Raw genomic sequence first — 20,008 nt, forward strand, 5'->3', positions numbered from 1 at the left:
GTGACCCAAAATTTTGTTTTCTACCAAACAAGGGGAGATGGATCATTTTCTCTTTGTTCACCTTATTTTTCGTATTCCCTGGATTGTGATGAAATGAATATTGTCATATCTACATATTGAGAAGAGCTCTTTGTATTGGTAAGTTGTGTGAGAGACTGCCAAATTTCATATTTTAATTTAATTGAGGAGAATGATATGCCTATTTTGTTTCAATTTTCAGTTATAAAAGGATTGTGATTATGTGGCAAGAAACTTCCATATTTCTTAATTTAAGATGAATATATCTCATTTTTTGAGGCAAAAATGTTTATTTGAAGTATATACATGGTAATAAAAACTAATAACTGTTAGAATCACTGGTGGTTGTGCAGCAGTTGGAAAACTAGAAACTGAAAATTCTGAATTTAGACCGTGTTTGGCAAGCTTTTCTCAGAAGACTAATGCTGATTTTCTGGGTATTGAAATACCAATTTTAATAGTCTCTTCTATTCATTTTTTAGTGAATTCAGCTGTTTTTTTACTCAGGATACTTTTTGTCTTAGTTTGATGACTGTTGTATTTGTTGCTACAAATAGTATATTTGAGTAGTTTTCAAAAAATATTTTATTTTAGGGAAGCTGGGATTTTGAAGGCCAGATTTTGGTATTTAAATAATTAAAGAATAAGCAGACTATGTGCACATTATTCATGGGCTATAATTAATCCTGCTCACTATTTTATTCAATCCAAATTGTAGTGAATTGCAGATGTTTCCAAAAATTCTTCTCTTTTATCGATTGCAGACTTATTTGAATTCAGAGTTCCCAAACTCGCTGCGAGGTCAACCCAATTGAGTTATGTCAACTCAGCAACTCAGCTTGCCGAGTTTTGGGGCATGACTTCCCCAACTTGCCGAGTTTTGGCATAACTTGCCCAACTCGCTGAGTTGAAACATGCATAACTCAGGTGGGTCCGAGCATACACGTGCAAGTTTACTTTGCAATTTCAGGAGTTAGCTCAGGGGGTGGGAGGACTTATACAAATATAACATTTAAGTTCCTTTAAGTTATATTTGTATAAATACTGTAAGGATGTTTGAGATAGGTTTCAGGTTCTTAGGAATTAAGATGCAAAATCTAGATTTTGGTGTTTTCCAAAAAATCCCAGACTCAGCCAAAGTCCAAGATTCAACATGCCTTCAATACTCTAACCTCCGATAACTTATCCTCACTAAGGTCAAATTGAAGCTAGAACAAGGATTGTCTAAAGGTATTAAGTTTTAACTCATTTCATCCAAAATCCCTTTGGTTTCAATTCTAAGTTCCTGGCAGACCTAGCTACAATTTACATTTTACATATATGATGGATTTATCATTAATGTTCCTTGTTCTTGTATGTGATGACAAATTAGCTTCTATTTGATGATGTTATAGTGTCTTTAAGTTTTATTCAATAAAAGTTGCATGAAACAAATTTTAAATCATTAAATTCTCTAAATTTCAAGGGTTTTGTCATTTTGTAGAGTCATAATGTAGTTGTTGCCGAGTCATAGCTGAGTCATGAGTTGAGTTGGCCTTGCTGAGTATGAGCTGAGTTCGAGTTTGCGAACTTTGTTCAAATTCGTATTGTTGTTCAAGATTTTTTTACTTTAATTGTCTCTGCACATAAGACTTATTAGGATTCATATATATATATATATATTTTTATCGGTAATATTAATTTTATTAATATAAAAAAGAGTATTACAATGCCACTTCAAGTTGGCAGATTTGGACTTTACAACCCCAATCTGTTGGAATCAAAATAGATTTTCATACTTCCATACAAGCACCAAACAACCAAACCCTACATGCATACAAAACCTGCTTTGAAGACAAACAACAACCCACCTGAATACACACTATAGCCCATACTATCAAAATTGGGCATGTTGCAAGCTAGAAGACCAAACATCTTTATCAGCTAAACCATCTTGCTGCCTCTTCCCTTGAGAAGTTGGGGAAAAAAGAACCCCCACTTGCACAAGAACCAGAGCACTCGACACTATTGCCACCGTCTTGACCATTGCGCCAGTGACCAACTCTTTTTGGAAGGATCCGATGTTGAGGCGCTAGGACACCATCATGTTGAGTTCTTTTGGGAAACTTCCACAATTTTTGAAGTGAAGTTTTTTAGGAAACTTTGGCCAACAAAGGATTATAAATAGGAGCTCATTTCATTGGGAAAAACAGGCTTGGATATTTTATTTGCTTTTGATACCTTTGTGGCTTTTTTTGAGTTCTGATTTTTGTGCCCTTGCTGAAGTATAAGGGTCTGAATTCTGAGTTGTCCCATTGGATCTACAGCTGAAGTATTATAGATTCGAATCTGAGATTTTAGTTAGGGTTTTCTTTGCAAATAGTTGCTGAGGTAAAAGTTAAAACTATTTGCTAATTCTCCTACTGTTTAATCTGTGTCTTAGCAGATTGTTTTGCTGGAGGTATCGTGTGGATCTATGGAAGAGGGATTTTTGTGAACTGCTGTAAAAATTGATAGAGTTCGAAATTGGATCTATGTGACCGTCGATTTCATCTAGTGGTAGTGTGTGAGCTTCAACATTGTCTAAAACGTGTATGTCTTGGACGTCGTTGCTCATAGCTGAAGCGATTCATTTATGACCAGCATTTGAGCTAATTGGGAGTTGGTGGTGATTGAAGGGGCAGCGTTTTTATTGGATAAATCTGGTGCTAGGTAATTGGAGGTTTTACATCTTCATATTAGACCATCAGCTTTTCAAATCGGGCTGCTACCAAGGGACTGTGACCAGTGTTTTTGGAGTATCAGGGTCTGCAAATATTAACTCCTGATATACAGTCAACATCATGCTTGGGAATTGAGGCGGTATTCAATTGCAGTCTCTCCTTGCATTGTATTACACAACAGACCAATCAGGTTCCTTAATCATTTGTATTGCATTGAAATTGCTTGTTAATTATGGTCGCGTTGGCATATTGAATTCTTCAGTGCAAAATCAGGTTCTTTATCATATGTAATTATGCTATGCAAGGGTAGAATTGTTAGTTGCAGCTGGAACTACTATCAAATAATTGTAATTGCACAAGGATTGAGTTTGATGTAATAAGTGCAAAATAAATTTCAATGAGCATCTAGCTTTGAAATTTTAGTTGCAGTTCATTCAGAAAATTTTGTAGATTAATTACATCTGAGTTTGCTAGCAAATATTGGTAAAGAATTCATTTGCAAAATGTTGGCCCAAAAGCAAACAAAATGATTAGTGTAAATTGGTAAAGATTGGAGAGATTTAAGATATAACCAATAGGGTTATTACCGTGGTATTAAAGCAGTTTCCTGCCAACCTGCAGGAATTGGGCTTTGACTCGGATATTATTTTGATTAGTGCTCAATTATGTGAGTGTCAACATTTGTATCATGGCTGATAAGAGATTTGTACCGGGTATGCACTATACCTGAAGAGGACGTACCACTCCACCTAGGGAAGGTGAACTTGAGATACAGTTTGGTTCTGTTGGTAGTCCAGGTGGTTCAGGCAGGTTAGGAGTTAGAGATTTTGATGTTGACAGATAAGCTATGCAAACATTTAGGAACTTGGCAGCCGGACAACAACACATGACAGGTGTATTGCAGCAATTGTCTAACACTCTGTAGCAGATAACACTTCCTTGAGGACGGAGTAGGGAGAGAGCTTGAGATGTTTTTGTTGGTTCTCATAGATCTCGAGTCAAGGATAGAACTCGAGATGGTTATGGTACGGGGATGCATATCAAGTTTGAGTTGAAGATTGTGGTGGATTAGCTGACATAGTTGACATACATACTGACACTCATGATAGGCTACAGAGATCCACGTTTCTGAGACCTAAGGTGGATGCGGTTAGTATTGAGTCAAGGCTGCTGATTTTGTTGATGACATGGTGGCACACTTTACGGAGTGGGATGCTTTACCACAGACTATTAAAGATCATTTGAATTTTGATAGGTTTCTAACTAAAAACGGGAGCATTCTAGAGTGAGGTCGGCACCTGAGAGACAACAACCTTGACAAATTGAGTTACAACAAGTTGCTAGCAAGATGATGTTGGAGCACTTTGATGGTATTGGGAGAGTTACAACTCGGACTTGGATTCATAGCTTGACACATATTTGGCTTTGCGTCCTATGTCAGAGGTGGACGCTATTGGATTTGGAGTGTTGCATTTGGATGGAGCTGCCCATAATTGGTGGTAGCATGGGTTAGTTTCTTTGCAGCATGATCAGATCACTTCCTACTAGGAGTTCATGGATAACTTGATTGAGAGATTTGATAGGAAGGATTCAAAGGTGTACTTTCGTGAGTTGGCTCAGTTGAAGCAGTATGGTGGATTGGAGAGTGACATCAGTTAGTTCAAGAGGCTTTCAGTCATGTTTTATGATATTGCTTTCAGTCATGTTTTATGATATTTTGGAGCACAGACGAGTGATGTTATTTATAGAGGGACGAACTGAGCCACTCCGTGGATGGGTGAAGTCATTGGACCCATCTTCTCTATGGGTAGTGATAAGGAAGGCACGAGTCTTGAAGTCCTCTTCTCAAAGCAAGGTTGCTCCACAATCTTTTGCTCTTTCGCCTGATGATGAGCCCCCACTAGTTGTTGAGGACAAGGGTAAGCCAATGGGGAGGTCTGATGATATTTCTACAGAGGATTTGAGAAGGATTCAGCTTTGCTATTGGTGCAAGGGGCCTTTCTCTAAAGGTCATACTTGTGCGTTGAGGCTAAAGGGAGCATTGAATCGTGGTATGTGGGTTTACACTCACGTGATAGAGGATGAGGCATCACAGTAGCATGAGGATGCCGATGGAGATGATCATATTGATGATAGATGATCATATTCAGTATTAAGGGTGTTATAAACAACTTATCTCCTTGATTGTTTAATCTCAACATGGACATGAATATAAGCAAAGATTCTGACTTATGCCACTACAACACAGATTGTTAAACCATAGCAAGAGCAAGCGGATTGAGGTATAATCTTTCGAAAAGAGAATCAGTTGATATGAATGCTAACTTTCGACAGGATCAATAGACTCAAAAATCAAATCCCTTAGCTATAAAGATAACCTTTATGGCAAAAGCCTTGACAGAGTAAAACCAAAATCACTCTATAAAACTGAAAACGATTTTTCAAGTTGCAAAAGCACAATGACTATAATAATGGAGAAAGCAAAGTTTGCAATGTTGATACCCTAACAACAATATCAAACACAATGCTAACTTCTGAAAGGCCTAGAAGGTGACTCTCTCAGTCTCACACAAAAAGAAAGCACATAACGATCTCAATAATAATCAAATTTAGAAGATATAATAAATTTATTAATGTCCAACAAAAGACCACCTGACGGTCTATGCGAAAGAGCGTACAAACACAATAACAAAAGGCTAAAAGAGCACCAAGTGGTGTCTGGGAAAGAGAAAATTTGAAATAAAAGAAACAAGGAGCCAACAATGAGGCTAAGGGTTGTTCTTAGGTTGAAAGAAGTCTAGCACAGAACGGTATGGTCTAGGGTGAGGAAGGGCCCTGAGTCGTCGCCAAGAGTTTCTTGAGGGGTGACACTAATGAGTAAATCCGTTGCAGGACCTCACTGATGTATAGTGACTGGTGGTAGAGGTGTAGGACGATTGATTGGCCCACCTTGTTGGAGACAAGGGAGAGAAGAAAGGGGCGATGAGCTGATTTGGGGCCTTTGTCTCGAGGAATAAGAGTTGTAGAGTCTGGTCATGGAAGTGCATTGTCTCCCGAAGATAAAGTGCCGGGCACCTCTAATCCATGTAGCTGAAAAAAGCCGTGAGGGATCTGCACTCTTTGTACAAGCAGTGGAATCTCTCTCTGATCTCGTAGTGGGCTGGGCAGCAAAAAGTGAAATGGGTCTCTATCTTAGCCGCAACTAGGGGGTACACTAACGACATATCTAGTCCTCTATTTTAATGTGGTGATCAGTCTGGATCCGAAACTGGTGGGAGCCAACTCTGAAGGATCCCATAGAGATACATAAAACATGGCACCAACGTCGAGACAAGTAGCTAGGGCGCACAATAATACTGTCTCAAATATCTAAAAGTGTTTAGCATAAAAGGCCATCTTTCAATGTAAGCCCCCAATAGGGTTACTCCACGTCGTGGTGATGTATTGTCAGTAAATGTCAAGTCTGACATGTCCATTCAGCTCCAACTGCGAAGGGAGGAGGTGAGTAGGAGCATCAAGTGAGAACTGAAAAGGGGGAGGTGGTCAATATCAACCCCGATCAAGCTCAACAAGGAAGTTGCTTGCACATATTGGTAATGGGCTCTATAGGAAAGATAAGAGTTTGTAACTACGACAAAGGAACAATAAGCCAAGTAAGAATATCTATGCGGATCATTCCCGAAATCCACAAAGGCACGAAGACGATGAAGAAACTAAACAAGGTAAAAAATGGTGGCCAACCTAAAGGGATGAGCTCCGAACTTAGCTAGAAACATCTGATAATTTGTAGGAGTGATAGAGTCTGAATGCACTAAATGGAGGCCCGATCAGAGTGAAGAAGAGAAGGCCCCTGACCACCGAACCATACATAACCGTTAGTCTGGCCAAAGAGGCTAGGAGGGACAACTTAGACAAAGTGTCATGGAAGTGATGCCTAAAGCATTGTCTATTAGGCATAGCAAGAGAGTCCATCCCCTTGCTAAATTTGGGTTGGACGACAAGTCTCAAACTGAAGTGAGGTCCACAAAACGTGATCCTGAGGTACACGTAGGAAGAGGTAATCTCAATTTGCTAGCCCTGGAAGGAAAAATGCAGATTCGAGGTATTCAAACAACTAAAGACCATAACCTAGGTCTTGCCCAGAGTCACAGAAAGTTGCCGAAGGCCACAAAAGGAAGCGAAGCCATCAAGAAGCCTCTAAAGACTTTGGAGAAGAGGCCAAAAGGATCACATCGTTTGCAAACAAGAGAATGGAAATCAAGACCTATTGTAAATACAAATTGTCATCGGGGATTGGAGAACGCCTCAAGCTCATCAATATAAATGCCGAACAAAGTGGGTGAAAGAGGGCAGCCCTACTTCACCCGAATGGTACTCTGTATAGGAGTAAAAAACCCTTAGGAATCTTGAATTTGCCTATCATGCTCTCGTACAATCTCATAATAGCCGTCAATAAAATCTTTGAAATTCGGATGTCTCTAAGTCTCTGAAAGAGGGCGACTTGTAGGACGGTATCAAGCCATACGAAAGTCTACGAAACAACAGTAGACTTTTGTTGAGCAGTACCGATTTGCCTCAATGATAGCCGCATTGTCAAAATGTGTTCGATGGTCTGGTAATCAGCCCGTAAATCCACTTGACCCATGGCTTTGCAAGCTATCCTATCAAGCTCTCTAGAAATAATAATGTTTTGTGTCATGGCATGGAGTTTGGCGAAGGTGTTTCCAATCATGATAGTCCTATAGTTACTGGGGTTTGAAGCCAACCGTATGAATTGGATAGATCACTTGTCTTGACCAATACTCAAGAAAACCAGTGCAGATGTCTTTAGTGAAGAGCGTGGAGAGAAAGGACATTAAAATAGGGACATCAATCTTGAGGAGCTTAGCTTGAAAACCCTCCTCATCTGCTGCCCTACTACAACTAATTATTCTGACAGCCTCACAAATGATGGAAGGGGTGAAAAAGTGGCTGCGGGGAGACGAGGTGAGTTGGAGAGGGAGTTGGCCAGGAATGCCGTAAAGAGTGGAGGTATGAGTGGTGAGGGAGCAGAGATCAAGGGTGGAGGGCAAGGGGTAGCAAAAACAAAGTGTGTCAGAAGAGGTTAGGGATGAGGCAAAGTGTAGTACACAAGAATTGACATTGAGAAGCAATGAGTGACTATTTCTTGGAGCAAAAAAATGTTGGTATGAGTAACACATGTTAATGAACTCAACAGAGTGAATCACAGAAGCTGAGTGTAAGCGGCGATGGAAGGACTTGTAATCATCATTGAATCATTGGTTTACAAGGCAAGTGCTACATAGTAACGAACGATGGTGGTGGTGATGGGGGATGGAAAGGAAAACTGACTCCCATATAGCAGCGGCTAAAAGGTCAAACATGGAGGAAACTTGGTTGGACTCGGAGAAACCATCACGAGGAAGGAACTGTCTAAGATGGAAGGTGAAGAGGTCATCATCATTCTCAGAGAAGTAGGAGCAGGTAGGGGTGTGGGTTGCCGCAAGCCCATATTGTGGCCAACAGGTGAACAACTCAAAGCCATGGAAGCAAGAGAGGAGTTTCATAAACACCAGGTCGAAAGACTTGCAAATCTATAGGAGGCGATGACCGTAGAGTGGACGATAACTATCATCAAACGTGCACTTAAGCCCCTGGCTAGCTGGATCTGTCTCCAAAGTACAAGTCCAGTCAAAGCAACGGTCATGTATTTGCAAATCTCTGATCTGCACGTTAAAATCATCTAAGATGATTGTCACCAATGGTCACAAACTTACAGATGGACTCGTGCAAGTCCAAGAAAGGGTCCTCGTCCTTGGCATTGTGAATGACATATAGAGAAGAGGTAGGCAGAAAGTAGCAAACAACAATGAAGATATCTTTCTTACGATAGCTAGTAGGACTGATGTGGATCCACGAGAATCTGGCATAGATGTCTGAATGGACCATCTATTTAGCACTGAAGAGATCATCTCTGACCAAACACCCAACACCTCGAAAACCCTAAACACCGCCATAAATGTGGACCTCCCTAAAAATAGATAACGACTGATACCCAACATAACTTGAAAGAGGACGTACAAGACTCGTGTTTTAGTGATGACCAAGATATCTGCTGAACTAACCGCATCGTGGAGACCTGGTAGGGACCACAGTGAGTCGTTGTTCCAACAGTTGACAAGAAGAGATCTAGATGAGGGCCCACCCTTGTCTGACTGTTGGCGAGAATGTCATTTGGCCTTGACGGCTTGCCTTGACTCCTAACCAGTGGGGGGAGAGTTGTGCATAATTGCCCAAAGATTATGAATAACTGCCCACTTATTACTGTGCCTAGCCTCGACAACGAGGTTTTTAGAGTGCTTCAACTCAACAATCTCGGATTTTGTGAGGTCCTCATCCCAAAGACTCTCAGCAGGGAGAGAAGGAACAACTTCCTCTTTGCCCTAAGAGCCCGCAACCTATTAGATAGGGAGAAAAACTAGATAAAGAGAATACTGTCTGGGTCTACCTAACACTTGTCAAGTGTTATGTCCGAGATACAAAGCTGATCCGTGAGGAAGGAGTGCTAGAAAAGAGATGGGTCAATGTAATGTTTTGTGCTAGTAGTGCAGTGTTTGAAACACGATGAGCGAATGGTTAGGTACAAATAGCAGTCTGTGTGCTTAATGGGGTCCATATGGTAGAGGAAGCTATGTGGAAAGTAGGTCGTACGGTGGAGAGGGGAGAGATTTTGTAGGGTAGTACAGATGAGTCCATATGGAACAAGGTGAAGGCCGTACAACGACAAGAGGTGGGATGACGTACGGTGGTGGTAGGACGGTGATTAGAATGGGTGTACAGTGGGCCAAGTTGGCCGTACGGTGGGGTCAAGAAGGGCCATAAGGTTGTGTGGGTGGGTTGTATGGTTGGTTGGAGGGTAGTACGACTTATCTTGGAGGCTATATGGTGAGCAGTGTTGCAGATGGAAATTGTATTGAGTGGTACAAAGGGAAAATGGTTTAGTTCGGTACCTTAAACTATTAACCCCGAATTTATCAAACAATGCCAAACAAGAATGGAGATTTGAACATGAATAACCTTCAATTAATATTTGCCAAGAGATGGTGCTTCGATTTGCCAGAGCCGAGCGAAGTATTACATGCAACAATCGGAATAGGGTGAGGGTTGAGTCCCACTGAAACTACACGAGCCAAATGGGGAAGATCTTTCACTCCTGAAATGGCGAAGAAATCTAGAACTCCAACAAGAATTTGCAGTACAAAGAAATAATCAGAATTGCATACCTACAAATACCTACAAGCCGTACTTAAATACTCGTTGGGAAAACTTTTTGAGGGTGTACAGAGATAGCTGACAGCTACACTTACCTATGGAAAGAAAACTAAAATGGCTCCGAGATATTTTAAATCAATCTACCCATTAACAAAGATTTGATTAATAAACTATTTTATGAAGGGGATATTACAGTCTTCTCGTCCCAAGTTTTTGCTGTAGAATGTGCTCGCCTTCCCAAGTTGTGTTGTCGAACGACAAGTGTTTCCAACGTACCAAATATTCTTTCACCGTTCGGTTCCACAGGGTCTTGTCACGTTAATCTCGACTGGATCCAATATGAGCTTTCTTTCTTCATTGAGTAGTGGTAGGTTTGTAGCTAACGTGACATTTTGTCCCACAACATTCTTCAGGCAGGAAACATGAAAAAAGTTATGAATACGGCTCCCCTCCCAAAGTTCCATCTCGTAGGCAACTTCACCGATGCGGTGAGCTACACGATAAGGCCCATAAAATTGTGGCGTTAGTTTTTCTTTTCCCTTTTCCTTCAATGAGGATTGTCGGTATGGGTAGAGCTTGAAGTAGACCAAGTCTCTTACTTCGAATCTCCTCTCTATTCAGTGTTTGTCGACATACATCTTTTGTTGATTTTGTGCTTGTTGTAAGTTTTCCTTTAGGTATCTCAGGATGTCCTATCACTCTTGAAGCCAGTCTCTTGTCCTTGGTGTGCAACTATCTCCCCGAACTGTGTCAACTAAGGAAAGAGGTTCCTACTTGTATAGAGCTTTGAATGGTTCCATCTCGATAGACATGTGGTACATGGTATTGTAACAATATTCCCCTAGGTGTGTCCATTTGACCCACGCCCGTTGTTGTGCCGAAGGTATCCTTTGAGTCACTTGTTCATAATATCCGTTTGTTCGTCTGTCTGAGGGTGGTAACTAGCACTTGGTGACAATTTTGTGCTTGCCGATCGAAACAGGTCTGGCCAGACAATACTAATAAATCGCCCATCCCGATTACTGACAATGTTTCGAGTTAACCCGTGTAGACGAAAGACTTCTCTAAAAAATAGATCGACAACTTGTGCGGCCTAAAAGTTTGACGAGATGGCGAAGAAATGTGCGTACTTTGTTAGTCTGTCAACACCACAAAGATACAATCCTTTCCGTTCACCTTGGGAAGTCCAGTTATGAAATCCATTGAGATACTTTCCCACTTTTGTTCAAGAATTGGTAGAGGTTGTAGTACCCCGACTGGTAGAGTATGTTTGGATTTGTTTTGTTGGCAGACCATACACTCTCTTACATATTGCAATACGTCTCCTTTAAGAGCTTTCCATGAAAGCCTCTCCTTGAGATGTTTGTAAGTTTTGAGGAAACTCGGGTGTCCTGCCAATGGTGAGTCGTGTACCTCCTTCAAGATTTTTTGCTTCAATTTGGATTCCGACACTAGAAATTTCCAATTCTTATAGTAAATGATGTCATCCACCACTTTGTACTGATCATCCTGAGTGTTTCCATCCATTAGCTCACAGGCAAATGTGTTTTTGGAATATTCTATCAACAAATATGCTTTCCAGTGAGCTGAAATTTGGGTTAGTAAGCAGATGGTAGGTTTTTTGGACAAAGCATTTGCAACCACATTGTTCTTTCCTTTCACATATTCAATGTCAAAATCAAAAACCTAAACCTTGCTTACCCCATTTTGTTGCCTCTCATTCAAGTCTTGTTGCTCTAGAAAATGTCTCAAACTATTGTGATCCTTATGAACGACAAACTTGGCACCCACCAGATACTGTCACGATGACCAACATCTCTGTCATAAATGGAATATAAGCGTTCTGTTTGTGTAAGCTTCTTGCTTTCGTAGGCTATGGGGTGTCTATCTTGCATTAGTACTATGCCAATGCCTTCTCGGGATGTGTAGCACTCTAGAATGAACGGTTGAGTGAAATTAGGTAATGCAAGTACAAGACAAGTGCTCATTGCCTCTTTTAGCTTATCAAAAGTGAGTTGTGCCTTTTCATTCTATTGGAAAGAACCCTTGTCAGATCCGTTAAGGGTGCGCTGAGTTAAGAGAATCCTTTAACGAACCTCTCGTACTAATTGCATAGTTCGAAAAATCGTCGCAATTCCATGCGTGATTTTATGGGAGGCCAATCAAGGAGAGCTTGAATATTCTCTTGATGCACTTGAACTCCATACTTACTGATAACATGCCCTAGGTACAATATTTCTGTCATACTGAATTCATACTTGGATTGCTTGGCGAACAAAGATTGATCCTTTATGATCCTTAGGACTTCATCTAGATGCTTCAGGTGCTCTTCCCATGTACTGCTATAAATAAGAATATCATAAAAAATTACCAGTAAGTACTTGCACAATTGTTTGTTGAAGATGCGATTCATCCATGATTGGAATGTAGCAGGTGCATTCGTTAATCCGAATGGGACTTGGAACTCATAATGCCCGTAGTGACAACGAAGGCCGTATTTTCTACGTCTTCTTCCCTCATGCGGATTTGGTGGTATCCGGAACGAAGATCTATTTTCAAAAAATAGACTGTGCCATGTAATTCATCCAGCAACTCATTTATCCTTGGAATGGGATATCTATTTTAAATTGCTTTTCTGTTCAACGAACGATAGTCCATACACATGCGCATTGTCTCGTCCTTCTTTTGACCAATACCATTGATGACGCAAAAGGGTTAGAACTGGGACGGATCCATCCTTTGACCAGCAGTTCCTGAATCATCCTTTCTATCTCATCTTTGAATTTCTTAGGATGGCAGTAGGGTGTGGTTATGATTGGCTTGGCTCTTGATTCCAACTTGATAGTGTGTTCGAACCCTCGATGAGGCGCTATGCCAGGAGGAATGTCTATAAAAACTCTGTCATGATCACTCAAAATATTTTGGAGATCATCATCCTTGGGAGGTGTCTGTTGCCCTTTTATAGGTTCTGCTGAGACAAACAATGTGCAACCCAAGCAATGTCATCACGCCCAAAAATTGCCTCCATCCGATGTGCAAAAACTTCCTTTGGACCCTCATTTGCCATTTTGCGGAGGACAACCTTCTTTCCATCGACAGGAGAAGTGAAGTCCATCTATTTGAAGCTCTGAGTGTATTCATCAAGTGTCCCCATCCACTTTATGACCAAAATAACCTCCATGTTATCAAGGTCCACTATGAAGAAATCCTCAGTCACTGTGTGATTCGCCATTGTGATACTTACCTGAGGAACAAGGTGTGTGCAGGGCAGAAGAGTCCCTCTGGCAACCTTGACTTGGAATCGTGCGTGCGTCTCCGTAGGTAGACCTCTTCACTTTACCAGAGATGAGTTTATAAAGTTTAGAGTGGCTTTGCTATCGAGCATCACCATAACCCTCTATCGTTGAAGGGTTCCTTGTACATGAAAAATCATGCAGCTTGGGCTACTGGCTAGGGTGATAGTTCCTCTATGCTGTACCAATGCTATAGTTCTTTCCATACGGTTCAAACCAACCATTTTGGTGTCCTTGTGGGGTTGTTTGTCTTCGGAGGGTATATCTTGTTGTTTGTCCTCATCATCAAACACGACCTCAATGTAGTGGATTTTTCCTTTCCTAAGGCATTTGTGCCGAGGTTCCCATGGTCCTTTGCAGTTGAAACATAGTTTCTTCCTTTGGAGCTCCTGTTTGGTAGCTTCGTCCAACGACAGCTTTCTCAGTGGACGTTTGTTATCTTGTCCCTTAGAAATACCAATGGTTTGGAATATGAGTAACTCTGTGAGGATGACGCTGTTGATGATGCTATACTCCTTGCCTTCTTAATGGTCTCCGATAGGCTAGTAGGATTGAACCCTTTTACCCAACCCTTTAGTGGTTCTGTCAGTCTGTTTATGAAGAGCACTATCCGTCTTCTTTCAGAAATGTCCGTGACCAAAATAGAGAGTTTTTGAAATTCCTTAATGTACTGGTCAACTGATCCAGTTTGCCTCTTTTGTGCCAAATCTTTGAAATTGTGTTTTGGATCTTTGCCGTCAAATCGATCTATCAATCTCTCAGTGAATTCCGCATAGGTATTTATTTGATCATGTCGCAGTGTGATGGTGCCATGATGCAACCATTTATGCGCAACTCTCTCCAAGTGTAAGGCCACAAATTTAATTGCTTCTTCTTCTGGCATGAGATTAAGCTGGAAGTAAGTATTTGCCTTCATTACCCACGCTTGCGCACATATGGTTCCAAATCTGTCAAATGGTAACAGATTTGCATTACTCAACTTCCTCTTGAGATCATCATTAAAATATCCTTTGTTTCCACCCCCCTAATATCTAATTCTCAGATCTACATAATCTTTGTAGGATATATCTTCCTCCAAATTCACATTTTTTTAGTCTTCTCTCAGTTGTTCTTGCATTTCTTCAAAGGTCGGCTGCTTCCCTCTGGGTGGTGCCTCTATCCTTGGGGGAAAAGAAGACATGGAAGGTCGAGAGTGTGTTGTATGAGGGTTTGCTTTACTTGACACCAAGTCCGCGTTGTGACCATTTTGTTCTCCGAATATTTTATTGTTTGATAACTTCTTGAGTCTCGTCCATGAGTTGCTGAGTATCATTGATCTGTGCCTGATTCCTCGCAAGCTCTCTTGGTAGTGCCAAGAGTTCGGTAGCTGTGGGTTCCGATTCGGCAACCTTTCTATCAACGGAATGGGTTCTTCTTCTCTTCTGGCTATAAACTCTCATTCATTGTCCATAGGGTGGCAAGATCAAAGATCTGGTACCACTGTAATGTTCCGTGCTAGTAGTGCAGTGTTTGAAACACAATGAGCGAATGGTTAGGTATGAATGGCAGTCTATGTGCTTCATAATGGGGTTTGTACTGTGGAGGAGGCTATGTTGAAAGTAGGTCATATGGTGGAGAGGGGAGAGATGTTTCAGGGTAGTACAGATGAGTTCGTATTGTACAAGGTGAAGGCTGTACAATGACAGGGGGTGGGATGACATATGGTGGTGGTAGGACGGTGATGTGAATGGCCGTACGGTGGGGTTAGGAAGGGTCATACGGTTAGTTCGAGGGTAGTATAGGTTATCTTGGAGGCCGTATATTGAGCAAAGTTACAGACATAAATTGTATTGAGTGGTACGGAGGGAAAATGGTTTAGTTCGGTACCTTAAACTATTGACCCCGAAGTCATTAAACAATGCCAAACAAGAATGTAGATTTGAACATGAATAACCTTCAATTAATATTTGCCAAGAGATGGTGCTTTGATTTGCTAGATCCGAGCGAAGTATTACATGCAACAACGGAATAGGGTGAGGGTTGAGTCCCACCGAAATCGCATGAGCCAAATAGGGAAGATTTTTCACTTCTGGAATGGCGAAGAAATCTAGATCTCCAACAGGAATTCACTGTACAAAGAAATAATCAGAATTGCATACCTACGACTACCTACAAGCTGTGCTTAAATACCCGTTGGGAAAACTTTCCGAGGGTATATAGAGATAGCCGACGGCTACAATTACTTATAAAAACAAAACTAAAATGGGTTTGAGATATTTTAAGTCAATCGGCCCATTAACAAATATTTGATTAATAAACTATTTTATGATGGGGATATTACAGTCAACAGTGGAGGGGAGGACACATACCCGTAGGTTCAATTCACGAGCCCTCTTCATACGCTCATCATCCATCTTCCCTTGTACCAACTTTTCAACTCCTAATAAAGGTGTAGCAGCAGTATAGTTACACGAACTGGCCCATGTTTTCACCTTTTGTTTGGTTTTCGCCATCAGAGAGGAATGTCTAGCTACAATCTTTATTTGTTTCTCTTTGATAGAGTCTAATCCTCAAGTTGCCCGAAAAGAAAGTCCAAATCCGATTTGAGGCCTGTAGTTTCAAAAACAAAAGTTACTGAAAACCTCCCAACGAGAGTCGTGTTTGAGTCTGTTAGCAGTTTGAGTTCTGCAATAGTCTTAGGTAGAGTTTGGACTGTGTTCCTGATCTTCACATTTTCTGCCTCTATCTTCACTTGTTGGTCAAAAAGTCTAGTAGGTGAGAGACAGAGGGGGTGGGTCATCACCAACAGCCATGGCCGAGCAGAAAAGTTCTAGAGAGCACTCAAACACGGGGTAGAGAGAGCAACCATAGTTAGAAGGGCCCACAAAATTTTAAATTACCTTTAAAAAGACTAATAAAATAATGCAGTGTCCTCCATAATGATCAAATACTAGTACAAAATATTTAAAAACGGCATCAGGAAATCACCATGAGCATAAAAATTAAGAGGGACAAAGACATATAATAGACAAACTGATAAAAAGAGTGGACGAAGCAAGAATCTGGACATAACTGGTACCAAGGTTAGAACCCGACATTCATAAAATGATATGAGCACAGATGAACAAAAATGCACGAAATAACCAAATAACCCAAAATGTTATGCGTTTGGGTAAAAGGAGACAAGATCATTTCCATATCAAACAAAACGATAATCTTTATTGCGCCAACTCATAGAAGCAATGGCTTGATATAGATTTGATCGACCATTATAAAAGAAACAAAAGTCAAGAAATAATAAAGCCACACTAGAAGCAGAGATCCATGCTTGAATAAAATGAGCCATGGAGATGTTTGACATGATAGCAAAACAAATGGACTGGGAAACATACAATCAAACTCAAATAAATACTGTCACGAAACAGAGAACTGACACTAGAAATATCAAATGACATAAAGTGTAAAGCCGACTGTCAGACTAGTCCAGACTAAAGGAAATCCCAGAAGGAGAACATAGGAGAGAAGAATAGATACAAAATAAAAACAAAATTCCTTAAAAATTATAGCCCGAAAAAACTTATATCATGGTGCTCAAACTTCAAAAAAATAGCTTGAGAAAGGAAACACTTTTACACAGGTATCAACGCTCGAATGAAAAAACAAACATACATACCAAAAGAATGTTTTACTATCCATCGTGCTCCAATGAATCGATGGCACAAATGTTAGAAAGATGAACTTAAAAAAAATGAGAACCAAAATTTAAAGAGAACCCTACAATCATGCTGCTACCAACCTCCATCACACACAAATTCTTGCTAAAAAATACTAGAAAACAAGAGAACCTTCTTTATTATTGTTATCTACCCTGGCTCTAATATTATGTTGGATTCAGCCTAGAAACTTAGATAAACAACAAAATTGAATAATGAAGATTGAAACAAGAGACCCACAAAATACCCTAGGAAAATCCTTCTAGAATGAAAGGAAAAACCCAACCACACAACAAAATATCCCTTTATTGATCATTAAATGTTCAAGTGTACAATGCCTTTTGCTTGAAGTGATATAAACAACACAATTGAGACTCTTCACATTACAACCGAAGGTTTCTTGAATTTCCACAATACGACTCTTCAAATTTCCATGCTTGAATGCATTTTGTATGACACGTCTTAATATTTAATATTACAATTTATCATAAATGTCTTTTTCAGTTGAAAGCGACCATAACAATATTAACTCCCAGAGGTAAATATCTCTATAGCAGCTACAAACTCCAACACTATGAACTGGTTGGCCTTTGATCCCTCTCTACCAAGTTGAGAATTCTAACCAAGGGCTGTGACACCTATAATTGGAAGAAACAAAAAGAGTAATCATTAAAGTTGCAAATAAAATTGTGAGAGCTTAATACAAAAATAATTTAAATATTCAAGTGACCTCAATCTCTACAGCTCTTTGTGCAAATACGTTGTCGAAGATAATGCATGCAACATCCTCTTCTTCATGCTTCGTGGAATAACTTGAGTCTATCCATGTTGGAGTCAGACATTTTCTTCACAGTTGTCAATGAGCTAAGAATACTTTGCAATAGTAAGAAAATCATTGTAATCCTTGTGACACCCAATCTTATCAACTCTTCGGTGCATTATCTCATCAAGCAAAGAACCCAAATGTAGTTGTCAGTGTATTTTGTTATCCGCCTATCAGTCTCTACTACTGGTGTCATCAAATCTAGTTTGTCTATGTCCTCAACAAGAAGGCCAAGGATATGTGCTGCACAAGGTGTCCATAAAATTGTCCTATGTTTCTCTTGGAGAAACACATGTTGCTACATTATCGGTTTTATTTGCAACACATTTTCAACTCCAACATAATAGCCAAAGATTCAACAATGCTCACCTTGTTAGAGGCATCCACGGATCTGAAGAACACCACATTATTCTTACAACCAAAAAGTTAATGATGGTGTGGTCATGTCCGTCCACCCCTTGGAAAGAACAATGCAGCTATATTTTTTTCCTTCTTTTCTTTTCCCTTCTTCAACTTCTTTTGCCCTATTAACTGTATAGTGAAATCAACTTTAAGTATGCAATTTTGATAAATATATAAAGTCAACAAAAAATTTAAAAATATGAATCACTATAAGTATAAATAAAAGAACTTTAATTAGGATAAACTCTAAAATTCAATCGAAAAATTAAAACTCAACAGTAAATATCAAAACCAAAAGTTAAACATTTGATAATTAAAACAATTGGAGTGACCTCTCAGTCAAGTCTGCACAAGAAGGTGTCTTGTAGCTTTTTCGTGGCATAGCAATTTTAGTAACCAAATTAAGCCAGTACGGAATGTCTGCCAAATAACAAGTGTTAGAATGGTGATTGTGTTATTTAGTTCAACAAATGAAGATGTACATATAGCAATTACAAAGATGATGTTTCCTAAAGTAACAATTTTCATTCATTACAAAATTAGAAATAATCTAATCTAAACTAAGATTTAGGAAAAATATATTATTGACCATTAAAAATAAGATATGCAAATATTATTCTAATACCCTTCTTTAATGGTCAATCTGTCAACTACGCCAATGTTGCCCCTTAAATTTTGAAAAATTGTCCAGACCCAGAGACTTGGTGAATATTTCTGCAGTCTGATCCTTAATTGGAACATACTCCAATTGTATCAATCCATCTTCTACAAACTTGCAGATGAAATAATAGTGGAGCTCAACATGTTTGGTTTGCTCATGGAAGACTAAATTTTTGGCAAGTTTTAGTACACTTGATTGCCACAAAACATGGGTGAAGGACCTGCTTGAGACAATTGCATATTAGATTGCATCCTTCAAAGTCAAATTGCCTCAAACCACTTTAACATTTAGTTGATATTCTTCTTTAGTTAAGGAAAGAGCTATCGCCTGTTGTTTCGTGTTGGTCTATGTGACTGCAGTAGAGTGCATATTGAAGACATACTCAGCTGTATACGTTTTGTCATCAATAGATTTTGCCCAATCTGAGTTTGTGAAGCCAGTGAGTCTAGTATCTTTGCTTCTACCATACAAAATGCCAAAGTCATAAGTGCCTTTCATATATCGCAGCACATACTTCGCTACAACCTAATTGTCAACTTTTGGGGGTTATCATAAAGTGAAAGATGTAGCTCACTACATAACTGAGGTTAAGTCTAGTGGCAGAAAAATAGATGAGATTGCCCACTAGTTGCTTGAACGCGGATTCATCCACCATAGGGGAGTGGATTTTTTTAAAGAATTTCAACCCTTTCTCCGTAAGTCTGGATATGGGTTTACAATCTTGCATTTGAAACTTATCTAGCGAACTCCTGGCATACTTTTGCTATGAGATAAAGAAAATGCGATCTATTTGCCAAACCTCAACACTTAAGTAGTAATGCAAAATCTCCAATTTTGTCAATTTTAAGGTCTAGCTCAAACTATATTTGATCTACTCAATTAAATTGTCGATCTGACAATAATAATCAGATCATTAACATAGATGACAAGTATATCACCACTAGTAGTTCTGACAACCCTGAAAGTAGGAGGCTGCATCATATAAACTTCTTTCTACAAGTCACCATTGATGAATGCACTTGTGACATCCGATGGACTTTCCATCCAAACTGGGTTGAAAGGGCGAGGACAAGCTGAATTGTACTCATTTTTTTATTGAGAGCAATCTCCTTGTAATCAATGCCAATGCCCTCTTTTTATGATTC

At 39.8% G+C, this 20,008-nt stretch overlaps 1 protein-coding gene across 1 annotated transcript in view; it reads left to right on the plus strand.

The window, feature by feature from the left end:
- Positions 1-20,008, plus strand: part of SFR6 (sensitive to freezing 6) — a 212,951-nt gene that overhangs the window by 74,543 nt on the left and 118,400 nt on the right. The gene's annotated exons all lie outside the window — the stretch shown is intronic.

Source organism: Cupressus sempervirens, chromosome 8 (genome assembly GCF_028749045.1).
Source record: "Cupressus sempervirens isolate cs-2001-9-10 chromosome 8, ASM2874904v1, whole genome shotgun sequence".
Taxonomy (NCBI): domain Eukaryota; kingdom Viridiplantae; phylum Streptophyta; class Pinopsida; order Cupressales; family Cupressaceae; genus Cupressus; species Cupressus sempervirens.